The sequence below is a fragment of the Pinus tabuliformis genome, chromosome 6 (assembly GCF_031772625.1).
Source record: "Pinus tabuliformis cultivar Carrire ecotype Pingquan chromosome 6, CPIR1, whole genome shotgun sequence".
NCBI lineage: Eukaryota > Viridiplantae > Streptophyta > Pinopsida > Pinales > Pinaceae > Pinus > Pinus tabuliformis.
Genome location: NC_142292.1, coordinates 1,213,608,418 through 1,213,623,058, shown reverse-complemented (window position 1 = coordinate 1,213,623,058; position 14,641 = coordinate 1,213,608,418).

Sequence of the window (14,641 nt, the reverse complement as noted above, 5' to 3'; positions counted from 1 at the left end):
GAATGTCTGTATGGTGTGTTTCCATTGGTTCCACTTCCTTAATGTGACTTAGGAGGTCGAATCATCTCATAGTGGCCTCTTGTCGTATGCTTACCTTGATTGGCTGGTTGCTTGGGTAGATGTGTGAGGAGGGTGGTTATAGAGTGGTATCAGAGCATGGTTCACCCCTCAGACTAGATTGGTTGTGTGTTGGTCATGCAGTCATGTCGATTGCATGTGTGTTCCCTATGTTTGTAATCCATGTGTTTGTTGCATTTGCATGGTGTTCATCATGGTTGTAGTGATGTTTCCATGTGAAGGTTGATGATGTTGTTGGGATGCGTCATCATGAGTGTATGGTTGTATATGCGTTTGTTATGTCAGTGTTCACATGTTATCAAGTGCACGTGATGTGGTTGTTGTTGTCATGCATGAGGTCATGGTTTGTGTAGTTGATATGTTCATGCATTGATGACTAGACTCTAGCTAGAATGATGTGAATATGGTTTCATACTCATGTGTTATATATTTATATGTAATTGTTATGCATTTATGGTCTTGTTTATAATTATGCATTAATAGTAGTTCAAACATGCCTTGTGAAGTCATTGTATGCAATTTAGGTCATCATGATGCTATTGGTTGTTATGATGTTAATGTGTTGGTTGAGATAGAGCAGGAGATGTAGATCATCATAATGAGGTTTCAACATTAGACTTTGGGATAAGAGAAGTTTGTCATACAGGTTTTCATGTTGGGAATGCAGGTAAGTAAGTTAAGGGTTGTTATATGCATTAGGTTTATATACATTAGGTTTATGTACATGTCTTTTGATGTTATGGTTACATACATGATAGATGATAGTTGGTTAGTATAGTCATATGCACATGTGTCAGATAGTCAAGAATGATAGTAACATGTGGTTGTATGCATTGCTATTGTTGTTTTATGTTAGATAACTTGATGATTATGTTATATGTTGTTGATGAGTATGTTATAGGTTAACTTTTTATTGTTATATGATAGTTAGCTTGATGATTAGGGTTATTTCATTTAAGATCTTGACCTTGTATTTATCATACTAAGTTGGATTGGTCTATGCAAATGGTTAGGGTTATGACATTAAGGTATGAGTTAATATGATGTGATATGATGTTGTGCTAATCTAGATTGATTGTGCAGACAAGATAGCCTCCCGTGAGACACATTAAGGTATGAGCTTGCTTATGTTGTCTACTTTGTGCTTAACTATTTGATTATGTCGTCTATTTGGTGTTTGGTGTCTATTATGTCATCTAGTTGATTTATCTAACATGGTATGTTTGCGAGTTGTTTTAATGTTTGATTAATTGCATGATATGCGTATGTGTTGCATGAAGAAATGATCATGTTTTAAGATGGCTGTACTAACACATATGTGTTGAAGAAGTTGATATGTACTTGAGTGTAGTAGATAGTTGTAGCATTATGTCTAATGACTATGAGTTTACTAGGGATTATGACATGATTGTTAGACTTGGTAAGGATTGATTTCAAATTAGATATGATTTCCTTGATATTGGTAACATGTGGTTGACATGTGTGAGTAGTTGCAGGAAACATGTTTGGTATTAGTATGACAAGGTAATAGTTGATGTGTTTATATAACTAACAGTTGGGTGATGTGACAATACATAGTAAGCCTCGATTACAACAAGGAAAAAAGGTAAAGGAAAGGAATTGGGCAAGAATTCCTTTGGATATGTTTGGAAACCCTAAGTCCAAACGAATGAGTACTTTGCATGCATGAATTATTCTTAACCTTGACTTTGTCTGACATTATGAGGATATATGTTATATTCATGAACATGTACTTGACAGGTATATTAGCCAGTCTCTAGTTATAGGTGGATTTATCAGGGGAATTGGAGTCCCTTGAGAGATGGAATGGATGTGTTCAGTTGAAAGCAAAGTGCTTAGAACAACAGGCTAAGGTAACTGGTGTACTATTATATTTATTTATGCACTGACAATTATGTGTTTATGGTAGTATGATGTAGGAGATTGCATGTCAAAGAGATTGCCATGAAATCTTGAAGAAGGCTCAGTCTTGGGAACCATGGGGATTGAGTCATGGTGTATGTTGTCAGTCTTGTGCTTTTGATCTTTCATTATTTGTTGTGCTTGATTTGCAGCTTTGTTTATGTCTAGTGTATGGCCATACCACTTTGTTTGTAGAGTCATGTTGTTATTTGTTTTCATGGTTTTCTTCTTGTTTGTTTCTTGTTCTTGTATTTTAAGTTTTGAGTCTTGGGAATTGGTTTTGGAAAGAGGAAAGTTAATGGAGATCAGGGAGAGTTATGTGGTGCCCAATAGGTAATGTAAGACTCAGATAAAGCTCTATGCATGAGTAAGCACAACAGAAGGTAGGATTATGACAGTCAGTTGGACTGGTTGGGTCCATAGTGGTAAATAGATGATGGTAGTATAGACATGAGAAAGGTAACTAGAAAGGGTAAAGTAAATGGGTCTGAGGTGTCAGATGCCTTGGCTATGTTGGGAACTATTGTTCTCAATGTTGTGCATGCTGCACACAAACAAGGAAGTTCTCTTAACCTAGACCTTCTGATCTAGTAATTATGTTATGATCAGGATTATGTTGATGTTTATATACCTATGTATTTATGTATGTCATTGTCTGACAAAATCATGATTGTATTATGCTAATGATTATATATGTATGTATATATGTATCTATGTCACTATCTGACATGGTTGTCAGGGATCATTCTTACGGAGGAATGATTGCATATGCAGGTGAATGGCATGAAGAGATTCTTGGTTCATGAGGAATCAAGTGGGAAGAGTAGCCTGACACATCTACGAGGTCAATATCATGTGGTTATGAGTTGATATTATGTGATTATATTATTTCTATGTTATGGACAAGTTATACCAAGGGTTGCATCCACAGAATGAAAGTTGTGTGGTTCGTGGCATGCTAGGATAAGCATGGATGGCAGAGAGACACTAGAAGAAAGGTTACTTGGTAGAGACAATATGGTTTTAGATGTGTGGTACTATTGTTGTGCATATGCTATATATATTATACATATTTCATATGTGTTGTTGTGTGCATGCAGTGTTGTGCATATATAGTGTGTGTACATGTTGTTTATTCAATGTTATGTATAGGATGGTACAAATAGTGTTGTGTGAATATTGCATATGAAGTGCTAGGCATAGATGGTGCTATGTACAGGTTGTATATGCAGTTTTATTGATCTAAAACAAAATATTAGTTTTCAGTGCTAAGATCTTCTTCAGAATATAAACAAAATGCTTTCATTGTGCTTAAGGATTCATCAATTTTTGCAAGTCAAATGGAGAGTTTTTATGTTAATTTTATGAGAAATTTAACATAAACCAGAAACTAAAAAACATCATAAACATGTACATAACATCATCAAAAACACATTACAACAAGCACATGATAAAGGAGTTCAAACCTCCTGGGCTACGTCTCCTTCCTCCAGCTTCCAATGGCTTGGGCCTCTCTATTATGCTCAAAAGTGTAAAAATATATGTTTACAATGGTCAAATGCCTCTGAAGCCTGCTCCAATGAATCCAACATACTAACAAAATGGCTATCTAGCCTCTTTTTTTTCCAATTTGGTGAAAAACTTAAGAAGTTATGACTTCTCTTAGTTTTCCCACTATCCGTTCCACAAATTTCTCAAAAACCGGCATGATCCTACAAATTAGCCCCAAAATATGCTAACTGGGTGAATATTTCACCACGCAGTGGGTCATAACTTGTCGACCATATCGCAAATCACAATTGGCATAAAAATCTGATAAATGGTCTTGTGAACAAAGTGGCGATTGTGCGATTGCAATATCGGTGGACCCGATGGGATTATTAACTAGAATTCATAACTTATCGCATCCGGGATCCCATCACTCATAGAAATTGGCGGAGCCTTGTCGGTGGTCGTAAATATGCGGGACTTGTGTGCGATTGCGATCTACAATATCGCATTGCAACCCAAACCTACCGGGGGTTGATTGCTGAAATGCCTTCCCTTCGCTGATTGCAATTTCGATATGCGATTACCTTATCACATTAGAATGCTTATTGTTATGGGGCTGATTTTAAACACCTTCCCGCCTGCCACTTGTGATTTGCAATATGTGGGGGCCAATGGTGGACTGCCACTTTGTACCTCCTCATTCGCTGAAGGGCTTTGCCATGTCATCCATTCCTGCCATGTAGACAAGTCAAACTTGAACTTTGACTTGCTCTAACTTCTGTATATGAGCTCAGATTTGAGTTCTATTCACACAATTGGATTTAGAATGACGAGCTCTTTGAGCGAAAGCTAAGTTTAACACAATTATGACACTTTTATTTTTGAACATAATTTTGAGCACTTGATCACTCCTCCCTACTGGAAGTCTTTTTGACCCCAAAAAATCACTTTCAATTGACCAGTAGGTGAGGGTACAGTTCCCCCACCTTTCCAACCTCCATCCATTTGGCTTTTGAAGGGTTTGTAACCTTAAGCCCCACTTGAAGATAATCAATACTTCCCCTTTTCGTTGTCCTTGTTCTTCTATCAAGTATGGTGTCTTGCTGAAGCTCATAAAGAAATTCTGGAGAAAAATATTCAATTAATGTAATATGTACACTTTCTCCTTGATCTTTAATCAAAGAAGGCTCATACAATCTCAAATTTTCAACATTAACAATGGAATAAATTTGCATATATGAAGGCAAATCAAGCTTGAAATCATTATTACCAATCTTTTCCAGAATTTTAAATGGACCATAATGGATTGGTTTCAGCTTTTTACCTTCACGTTGAACCCTTTCCTAGCTAATATAAGGCCAAACTTCATCACCTACTTGAAACTGATGATCCACACGATGCTTATCATGCCTTGCCTTATACTTGCCTTGACTCTTTTCTATTTGTTCTTGAATTGTTTGGTGAATCAACTGAATTTTCTCATTGAATTTCTTTGCTCTGTCTATGTCGCTATGTCCATCTATAGCTACATCTTTCTCAAAGATTAAATCCAAAGGTGATTTAGGAAAATAACCAAGACATGCCTCAAAAGGTGAACTTAGGGTAGAAGAGTGTTTTGCTCGATTGTAAGCACGTTGTAAGCATGTTGAATATAATGGAACTATTCATCCCACAACTTAGGATGTTTGCTGCAATATCCTCTTAGAAAATGAATAACTATCATGTTAACCACTTTAGTTTGACCATCTATTTGTGGATGGAAGGTTGTACTTTTCTTCAAATTGGTGTCTAGAAAGTTCCATAAATTTGACCAAAAATGCCCAATAAATCGAGAATCACGATCACTTACAATAGAAGTAGGTAATCCAAAATGAAACCATACATTTTGAAAGAAAAGTTGAGCTGTTTGTTCAACTATAATTTGTTTTTTCAAGGCATTAATATGCACATCTTGCTGAACCTATCCACAACTATGTACAAATAATCATGACCCTTTCTTGATAAAGGAAGACCTCCTACAAAATCCTAGAAATACTCTCCCATGGACGTGAAGGCACTGGAAGTGGTGTGTACAATCTTAGTTTCCTATTACTAGGCTTACTAACTGCATACAAGGAACAACCTCTGATAAAATGTGACACACTTTCAAGCATACGAGGCCAGTAAAATAACCTTGGAAGATTTTCCATTGTTTTACTTACACTGAAATGTCCAGCAATAAGAGAAGTGTGTGCTTCCCTTGTGACATTTAATCTCTCTCCCTGTGGAACAAAACATTTTCCCAAATGATACAATAGATTATCATGTACATGGTAGTCTAATTCCTCAACTTGGTTGCCTTGACTCAATTTTGAATATACCTCTTGAAAGTCAACATCATGTGTGTATTTTTCAACATAGATTTTAGGCAAAACAAAATTATTCTTGAGTAAAATGGCTACATTAACAACTGGTCTAAAAAGCATATCAACAACTTTGTTATAAATACATTTCTTGTACCTGATTACCAAGTGGAATTTTTGTAAGAATCCCATCCAACAAAAGTGCCTTGATTGCTACAATTTTGTTTTAGATTGCAGATATTTCAAAGGTTGATGATTGGTGTGAATAATGGTTCCTTTTCCCATTATGTAATTCTTCTATTTCTTCACACTTTGCACCAATGCATAAATATCTTGATCATATGTAGGATAGTTAATAACAACACCATAAAAAACCTCGGAAAGAAATAAATTGGGCTTACCATGCTGTAAAATAATTGCACCCATGGCGTAGTCACTTGCATATGTTTGTATTTCAAATGGTTGTTTCAAATCCGACAATGCTGAAACTGGGGTTGAATTGATATTTTGTTTTAAAGCATCAAATGCTTTTTGTTGTTTACCTCCCCACTAGAAGACAACCTTCACGCTGGTCAAAGCATGTAGTGAAGCTATTATGGAAAATAAATTGGCAATGAACTTCCCCCAGTACTGTGCTGCTCCCAGAAAACTCCTTACTTCTATGACTGATTTGGGTATTGGCCAATTCAGAATGACTAAAACTTTGGAGGGGTCAATCTTCAACTCACCTCCTTCAACTATGTGTCCCAAATACACTAAGAAAGTTTCCCAAATTCACATTTAGACATCTTTAGAAATAATTGTTCTTTTTTCAAGACATCCAACAATTTCCTCACATGCTTGACATGCTCTTCTCGTGATTTGATGAATATCAAAATATCATATAAATAGACAATTACAAACTCCTCAAGAAAGGATCTTAAAACATCATTCATAAGTCTCATGAATGTAGCTGGAGCGTTGCAAAGACCGAAAGGCATAATGAGCCACTCAAACAACCCCTATTTGGTTTTAAAAGAATTGCAAATATCCTCCTCAACTATTCTAACTTGATGATATCCACTACTCAAGTCTAATTTAGTGAAATATTTTGCATTCTTCAACTGATCTAGAAAATCATCTATTCTGGGCAGTGGGTATCGATTCTTTATGGTAATTTTATTCAAAGCTCGATAATCTACACACATGCCCCAGGTTCCATATTTCTTGGGCACCAAAACAATTGGTGAACCACATGGCGAAGTAGAGGGACAAACTACATCTTTATCTAACCATTACTGGACTTGTTTCTTAATTTCAAAACTTTCTAGAATTGACATTCGATACATACCGATATTTTGGAGTGGACAGTCTTGCTGTAGCTAAATTTCGTGATGAATTCTCCTTTTTGGTGGCAATCCCTTTGGTTATTGAAACACATCTCCATATTGATTGACCACATCAACCAATTTGGCTTTCAAATTCACATCAAAACCTGCAAAGGATTCGTGCTGCGTGTCATTCTTCTTCTTGATCATAAGGAACACGAGATTCTTGTTGGAATTGACTAGTCGCTTCACTTTCCCTACGCTTGCTAAAGATAGATTAATCTTTCTATGATGGGCTCTCACAATATACTCCACTCCATATTTGAAAAAATGATATTTCTTCTCAAATATATGGGAAACGACTTTCAAGTCATACAGATATGGGCATCCCAACACAATTACAGAAATATCCAGCAGCACTACATCTAATTCGACTTCATCAATGAAATTGGCAGTAATAGAAAACCTAAAAATGCATTTCCTTGTGACCTGAAGATTTGCATCCTTGGTTATCCAACCCAACGGATATGATTTATGATGAGGCATGGTTTCCAGATTCAACTTCTTAACCAAGTCTGTAGAAATTAAATTTTCCTGGGATCCATTGTCAAACAACGTATCAATCTTGGTGTGTTTGAAAATAACTCTGATATGGAACAACTCAATTCTGTTTTCTTCATTTGAAGCGTTGTTGGAGTTATTTGTTGTGCTGGTGCTTTCCACAACTTCCTCTTTGCTTTTTTTTCCATGACTTTTCCTTTAGTGACTATGGATGCAATCTTTGCTTCATCGGCTGAGTTGGAACCCAAGTCTTGTTGTACAACAATGTTTGTCTTCTATTCCCCTTTATTGTTAAATTTGTTCGGTCTTAATTCAGGATGAAGCTTCCAACAATGCACTTCATCATGGCCCTCTTTGGAACAATTTTCACACCTGATCTGTTGTGTACAGATGATGCTATGTACATGTTGGATATATAGTGCTATGTACCTGTGGTGTTGCATGCATGTTGTACAGGTGGTGCTAGGTACATATGGTGTTGTTTTCATGATTGTACTGTGTACATGTAGTGCTCTGTGCATGTTTTACAAGTGGCACTGTGTACATGTAGTGTCGTGTACATATCGTGCATGTGGTACTGTGTACATGTGGTATTATGTACACATTGTATAGGTGGTGTTGTGCACATGTGGTCTTGTGTACACATTGTACATGTGGTGCAATGTACTTGTGGCGATGTGTACATGTTGTGTAGGTGGTGTCGTGTACATGTGATGCTATGCACACATTGTGTAGGTGGTGCGGTGTATAGGTGGTACTTTGTACATGTTGTATATATGGTATTGGTGTACATGTGGTATTATGTGCATGTTGTACATGATGCGTTTTGAGCATGCAGTACTATGCATGTGCACTGTGTAGTTGTGGTATCATGACGTGTATTCCTTGTGTTGTACTTTGTGTAGTACATGTATTTTGTCGTGTTGTCCGCCAAGTGTAGGTACATGTATTGTGTGGTGTTGTACATCTGGTATAGATGTATGAGTTGTATTGTATATCAAGTGTATGTGTATGCATTTTTTGGTGTCACGCGTTGTGTGCAGATGTATGTCTTGTGATGTACATTGTGTACATATACGTGTTGTGTTGTGTCGTACACTGGATGTAGGAGTATGTATTTTGTTGTGTTGTACACTGGGTGTAGATGAATGTATTTCATGGTGTTGTATGTTGTGTGTGGTGGTATGGGTATGATTCACACTATGTGTATGCGCACATGGTTGAGGAGAAGGCACTGGGTGTTTTTTGGGTGTGGCAACTGATCGAGTGTGCGTACGAAATAAGGACAAAGGTGGAAGCCAAGGATTGATTAAAGGATAAGTATAAGTATTTTATTAAGTTTTATTATGCATGTGATTTATGATTCCGGTCTATGATCATTACATGTGATCTATGATTCTGGTTTGTGATGGTTACATGTGATTTATGATTTTGATCTATGATTGTTGTGTTTAGATCTAACGTGATGTGATATGTTTATACATGATGATTTGATCAAAGATGCTAGTTTGACTTGTTATGACACAAAGTAAATAGGATTGCAAGTGTACCTTATTAATGAGCCACCAATGAGGTATGATTTGAAGTTATTTCAATTTATTTAGAATCTAACGGAAATTATGTGCTTGGAACAAGAATGCATGAACATGCTCAGTTGAGTGGCTGAAATCAACTACAAGAATTAGAAGCAATAGTGAAAGAAATTGGAACATGCAGTAATATTCTGGTAGAACAGTTCAGGAGCAGGGCCATTGTGGGACACTGGTACCCAATAGTGTCCATTGATTTCCATGAGCAGGCTATGATCGGTATGATGATTTTAAGGCAGGGATATGCCTTGGTTTTTGTATCTTCCAATGCGAGGAAGCCTTGCCAAGGGATGGACTACTCGAAGTGGGGGTGCTAGTGAAACTTGGGAGGTGAGTGCCTGGACGGAAAGGGTGACCATATTGCTCGAGGGACTGTGTAACAACTACCAAAGAAGGGAAGGTTGAGGATATATTTTCTTTGGTCATTGGCATTTCTAGATATAATCGGATCCACATTGGGAGTGCACCCTGGAACAATGAGCCAGTAACTATTCACTGAGAGGAAAACTAGTGCGGGATTGTAGCACCAGACATTGGATGCCGTTTGACATTGGCAGTGGATTCTAGACTTCTTAGGAAGGAGGTGAATCCTAGTATTAATTTGAGGGTGGAGGTGTGAGCCTATGTATTCCCTTGTTGCAGATACAGGCATCGTATCATTTTATTTGTTGGTTGGGAAAATGTGCATATGTGTGTATTATTGTAAATGCTATATCGAGATGGATTTATAAAGCTCCACAGACGGTATGGTTATTTTATGAGTGAATAAAATGTGTATGTGTATATGTGGCTATTGTAAATAAAGTAATGAGTTGTGTTATAAAGCTCCAGTAAATGGTATGGTTGTCATGTTTTAGCAAGTGGTCATTGTAAATACTACAACGCGCTATGTTATAAAGCTCCATGGGCAGTATGTTTTGTTTTCAGTAGTCTTGTTGGTTTAGGTGTCACTGAACACTGAGGACGGTGTTCCCCCAAGGTGGAGGGTTCTGTAACAACCTTGGTTAAAAATACATGTAAAAATATGTAAGGCCACAGATGATGGGTCACATATTCCAAGCTGAATGGTGGGGTAAACATCTTAGTGGGCGTTGATTTGGTTTCTTATGGCTAAGAAAATTTGCAAAGGCAATGGCTAAGGCTTTAGAGAGGAAAAATGGAATTTTTGACACATTTATTTATGAAAATAATGGAAATTATGAGAAAAGAGAGGTGAAAGGTCATAGGTTGCATGTGAGGAGGAAAATGAAGGAAAATAATGGAAAATGAAGAAAATAAGGGCCTTATTAATAAAAAGGCTTATGAGGATCAGTTGGAAAGCTCTTGGCTCAGGCTTAGTCACTCTTAACCTTTTATCAGTTCAGTTTTGGAGCTCTCTCATTATTCTCTCTCTCTCTCTCTCTCTCTCTCTCTCTCTCTCTCTCTCACTCTTGGACACTTAGAGTTTTCTTGGAGCACTCTTGGTGGGTGTGGCATACTTGGATTCTTAGAGAAAGAAGGAAAAGGAAGAGCAGGAAAGCGCAAGAAGGCATTGTGATCAACAACTACATCAGATTTTCTTGTAGGTACCGAGGTTCATGTATGTTTCCTTCACTAGTTTTGGCATGCATGGCATATGCATGTGGTTTATTGGTTGTGATCTGTCATTGGCATGGAGGATGTCTAGGATTGAAAGTGGATTACATATCCTTGCCATTTCTTGGATAGCCATGGTGATTGTGGGTTTATTTTCATTGTTGTGTTTTTGGTTGGTTCTCATGTTTCCTTAGCTTGGGTTGATTTATTAGTCCCGTAGCCTTGGTTGGACAAATATGTTGGAGCCCTGTAACAACTTGGGTTGAGTTACTAGTCCTATAGCCTTGGTTAGAAAAACGCTCTAGAGCCCTTGGTGGGTTGAGTTACTAGTCCTGGAGCCTTGGTTGGACAAATTCTCTGGAGCCCGGTGGCAGTTGTGGGTTGAGTTAATAGTCCTTGAGCCTTGGTTGGAACAAAGGCTTTGGAGCCTTGGATGGCTCAGACAGAGACAGATCTGATGATGGTTTTGTGATGTCCGACCATGAGGTGGAATCATTGCTTGATGGGTTGAGGTGCATGGCCTCTGGAAGCCCTAGATGACTTTTTATTTATGTGTTCTATGAGATCCCACATTCATGCTTGGAATATGGCACGGGGATGAATGGATTAAGAGAGATTTGGCTCAACCATTCTACGATTGGGTGGAACGTGGAAGTCCCATCCTGGGTTGGATTTTGCATCATTAATAAGAGGTTATTTCTCCTTGTATTTCTATGAGAATTTTGATGGATTATATGAGGTCTTTATGGATATACTTTCATGAGTATTTTTGTTGTTATTATGCTGATTATGTATGTGTTTTATGAAAGCAGCTATGTATGGATTTCATCATGTTTTTACTTGTAATTGAATGATCAATGTATCTGTGGACTAATAGATGGAATGCCAGCTAATGTGATAAGGCATCCTGTAAAAGGCCTTGTAGATCTCTCTGTGATCATCCATTTTATTTTTTATTGCACGTTCAATCTTTGGTTATCATTCACGCTTGTAATTTGCATCAAGAAGAAGACCGCTATGATACCAAACTTGATCCACGTCTTCAACTACCAAAATTAACCAAGATATTTTATTTCTATGATGTTAGCATAATTGCGTGTGAAAGAGTATGAAGAAACCACATGTGCATAATTTAAAGAAGAGGAAACATAAAGACAACCAACAAATAAAAGAACACACACAAGTTGATAACAAAGTTCACCCACTGTGGGTTACGTCTTTGGGCCCGTTGTTAAGAGTGGGAAGGTTGCTTCATTATTTATTGCAAGATGATGATGAGTACATGGTGAGTTCTTTGTCAATACAAGGAATAATTCCCTTAGCTAGAGTGCGGTGTCTCTCCATGAGACACTCTTCTATAAGAACTCTCACTCATAAAATCTCTCCTTCAACATGACAAAATATCAATCTCTCACATGAAGTGGCATATAAGGATCCTCCAACAAAATGGAAAATAAGGATCTAACCATCAAATCATCATCTCTGCAAAATTCAAAAGAAGACAAGGTGTTAGTGCATCTTATACCTCCACATCCGGGGATGGCTTGAAAATGCACACCTTTACTGAAGAAACAAACTACATGGTTGAATTCCTGGTGAAAATTTCTGAAATCTGACTATAAACTTGACTCCTTTTTTACTCGGTAAAATTTGGGCTCTCTAGGAATCTCAAAGATTCTCTTCTATGGGCTAACTAAATTCGACTTCTCAGATGAAGAAAATGATCACACCATCATGTTCTTTGTGAAAAACTAGTTCAAATAAGTATAAACTCGACATATTTCTGACACCTTCAAAATTTTGCTCCCTAGGGAATCTCCAAGATTCCTCAAAATTCCTCATAGAGAATATTACTTAGAATATTCCCTAACATATGCTCTAACAATATTCCTAGAATATTCTTGAGATTTGTGTCTTCATTGACCTGCTTGTTCCCTTATCTCTCATGTATTCTCCATGGTTCCCTTTGAACCATTTGAATGACATTTTATAACAAAGTGTGAGGGTGAATAAAATAAAGTGTGTGGTTGGCACAATGGTTGGTGTAATTGTATTAAGTTACTTGCTATTGGGGAGGTTTTAGGTTCAAAACCCATGGACTCCTAATTTTTCTTTAAGATGGTTTTAAAGCCTAATTTTGGTTTTAATATAGTTTTCAAACCATATTTTATACGGTAAACGTATGTCCATATTGTAACGATTCCTCAATCCATGAGAATAAGAAAAAAATGGAGGTTGCACCATGCCAAGGACACTTGGGCCTAATTTTAGATGCCATGTGGCACCATGTAATTGGGAGATGTGGCAATCCCTTATTAGTCCACCTCTGGCACCTGCTTGCCATGTGTTGACTTGTAGTGCTGCCACATCACCTATTTGTGGGTCCACTTGGCTTGTTGACTGAGCTGCCACATTAGCTCTGTGGGTCCCACTAGGCCTACTTAATTTTTCTCCACGTGTCATTTGCACGACCTGCCACATGGCATAATGTTGACTTTGACTTTGACTTTTTCCTAGTTTGACCAAAATGTTGGCTGGCCATAACTTTTTCATATGAACTTGGATTGAGGTGATGTTTGCATCGTTGAAATTAGGAAGATGAGGTATATGCATTGTTCTCGTTTTTGATAAAATACAATGACTGATTTTTTAGCCTTTATAGAGCCACCTAGATCATTCCTCCCCATTGAGGATTTTTTGTTCCTCCAAAAGCATAAACACAATCTGCAATCTAATGTACTACCTCATTTGCAGAACAACTCAACATTCTCTTAAATATGGATATGGATCAACATCCTCTTCTCTCTCTTTCTCATGTTCCTCTTTTTCCATTTTCTCCTCATAACTTGCATACATTATATCTACTATGCTTTCCATCCTATAGAAGGCCTCGTAGAGATCTATGTCATCCTCATTATATATACATTTTTTTCCATCTTGTAGAAGGCCTCCTAGAGATCTATGTGATCCTTCATTTTCTTTTTTATTGCATGTTCAATCTCTGGTTATCATTCACACTCGTAATTTGCATAAGCAAGAAGACTTCTTTGATACCAAACTTGATCCGAGTCTTTAGGTACTGGAATTAACTAATATCTTTTACTTATGTGATGTTAGATGAATTGAATGTGACAGAGTATGAATAAACTAATGCTTTAAAAAAGAGGAAACATAAAGGAAACCATCAAATCAAATAACACACACAAGTTGATAACGGAGTTCACCTAGTGTGGGGTTACATCTTCGGGCCCGGTGTCAAGAGTTAGGAGATCGCTTCATTAATTGCTACAAGATGATGCTGAGAACATGATGTGTTCTTTGTCAATACAGGGAAGAAATCCCTTAACTAGAGTGGCATGTATCTCCACGAGATGATCTTCTATAAGAAATCTCACTCATAAAATTTCTCCTTTAGCATGAAAAAATATCAAACTCTTACATGAAGTGGCATTCAAGGATCCTACAATAAAATGGAAAACAAGGATCTCAACATCAAATCATCATCTCAAAAAAAAATCAAAAGAAGGCATGGCATCAGTGCATCTTATACATCCACATCCGGGGATGGCCTGAAAATGAACACCTTTGCAGAAAAAATAGATTGCACGATTGAATTTCCAAGGAAAATTCATGAAATATGACTGTAAACTTGACCCTTTTCTGACTCGGTCAAATTTGGGCTCCCCAGGAATATCAAAGATACCTCAAATATTTTCTTCTATGGGTTGATTGAAATTTGGCTACTCAGATGAAGAAATTGATGACACCATCACGT